The sequence below is a fragment of the Aegilops tauschii genome, unplaced genomic scaffold (genome assembly GCF_002575655.3).
Source record: "Aegilops tauschii subsp. strangulata cultivar AL8/78 unplaced genomic scaffold, Aet v6.0 ptg000747l_obj, whole genome shotgun sequence".
Lineage (NCBI taxonomy): Eukaryota > Viridiplantae > Streptophyta > Magnoliopsida > Poales > Poaceae > Aegilops > Aegilops tauschii.
The window spans coordinates 3,608-5,165 of record NW_027332976.1 but is presented as its reverse complement, the minus strand read 5'-3'; the positions used below and the strand labels follow the sequence as shown (position 1 = coordinate 5,165).

The following is a 1,558-nucleotide window of genomic DNA, read 5'->3' as shown; positions in this document are numbered from 1 at the left end:
GTACCCCTTTAAATTGAATTTCTATTTTCAAAAATGGGGTTTACAAAATTTTTAATGACTCTGAGGTTCAACCCAATCCATCTTTTCTTTCTTTTCCTTCCGATACTAAAAAAAGATTGAAAAGGATCAAATTTTGTCATATCACGAAGAAATCTATCCCTCCCATAGCAATAACTAGAATTAAAAAAAAGGGAATGACAAAGCATCTGGGAATAAACGATTAATTTCTATCAATAAACCTGCTAAAGCACCAAACCATAGAGTACTTAGCACGGGTGCTACAGAGAGATATGTTTTTATATCCCGCATTGAAAATCCTCCTTCCTTGTTGGAATACATATATGATCATAAACTCTTGCCCAAGATTGTTATGCTATATATAAAATGAACCATATCGACGAAATTTTCCTATCCCTAAAAAAGAAAAAGATGACCCCTTCTTCCTATATATTAGCAAGGAAAAGTAATCCTTCTTTTATAGGCGAAATTATATTGGATTTTATATGTATATAATTCCTTAATTATATGAGACCAAAAAGAAGAAATGACACGAGGGTTCTATATATAGATAGAGAAAGAAAGAAGAAGAAAATAGAAAGAAGAAGAAAATTATGATGTGGAAAAGAAGACAGGAATTGTGTACAATGGCATTGTACAACAATTTAATTTGGAAAAGGGATGTAGCGCAGCTTGGTAGCGCGTTTGTTTTGGGTACAAAATGTCACAGGTTCAAATCCTGTCATCCCTACCTATTACTTCTTTCTTCTTTATAGGCAGTAGCGACGAGATCAATTAAAGTAAAGTGGGTATAACTTGAATTTGTGGAGACTATACGTACGTGAGATACATTAGGAATAGAAAAAGATTTTCTTTTTGAATGAATGAAAGCGCTCTTAGTTCAGTTCGGTAGAACGCGGGTCTCCAAAACCCGATGTCGTAGGTTCAAATCCTACAGAGCGTGATTCCATCTATTTTATGTCGAAGCAGAGTAAAATAACTTAACAAAATTGAATTGTAACTCCAATTTCAATTTGACCTCCTCTCTGGTCTGGAGGAGGTCAATCAAAAAAAATGACTCAATCAAAGATCCAACTGATCCCCACGCCTGTATTGCAAATACGCAGTCACGAATAATCCCGCTAAAGTAATAGGAATTAGGCCTAAGACGATTCCAAATAGAAAAACTTCAATCATTTCGATTTGTTCGAGGGGATAAAAAAAGAGGTACGATCTATCCCTAAATAGTACTCTAAATTATCCACGAATCTCAATGACCAAGAAAAGAATTCCTAATTAGTCTGGAAAAGAGTCGTAGAATGCCAGGAATCCCAAAGAAAGATTTTTCTTTTCTGAATTATAATTATTCAGTCAATTCAAATAAGGCGTATCTTGTTCAAGCCAATAAATAGAGCTGGGGTTATAGTTAAAGCAGCCAGTAGAAAACCAAAATAACTAGTTAAAGTAAGCATGAAAGAGTTAAATTCCATTTATTTTTTTTTACTACACTACATATGTTGGTAAAGCATTTACCTAAGTTATGGAAAATTCAGAATTCATC

The 1,558-nt window shown here is 33.8% G+C and overlaps 2 non-coding genes across 2 annotated transcripts; both read left to right on the top strand.

The window, feature by feature from the left end:
- Nucleotides 1-674: 674 nt before the first annotated feature.
- TRNAP-UGG (transfer RNA proline (anticodon UGG)) lies at nt 675-748 on the top strand. Its single transcript has one exon. It is a non-coding gene; the product is annotated as a tRNA-Pro (tRNA).
- A 139-nt stretch (nt 749-887) lies between these two features.
- Nucleotides 888-961, top strand: TRNAW-CCA (transfer RNA tryptophan (anticodon CCA)). The gene has a single exon. It is a non-coding gene; the product is annotated as a tRNA-Trp (tRNA).
- The last annotated feature ends 597 nt before the right edge of the window (nt 962-1,558 follow it).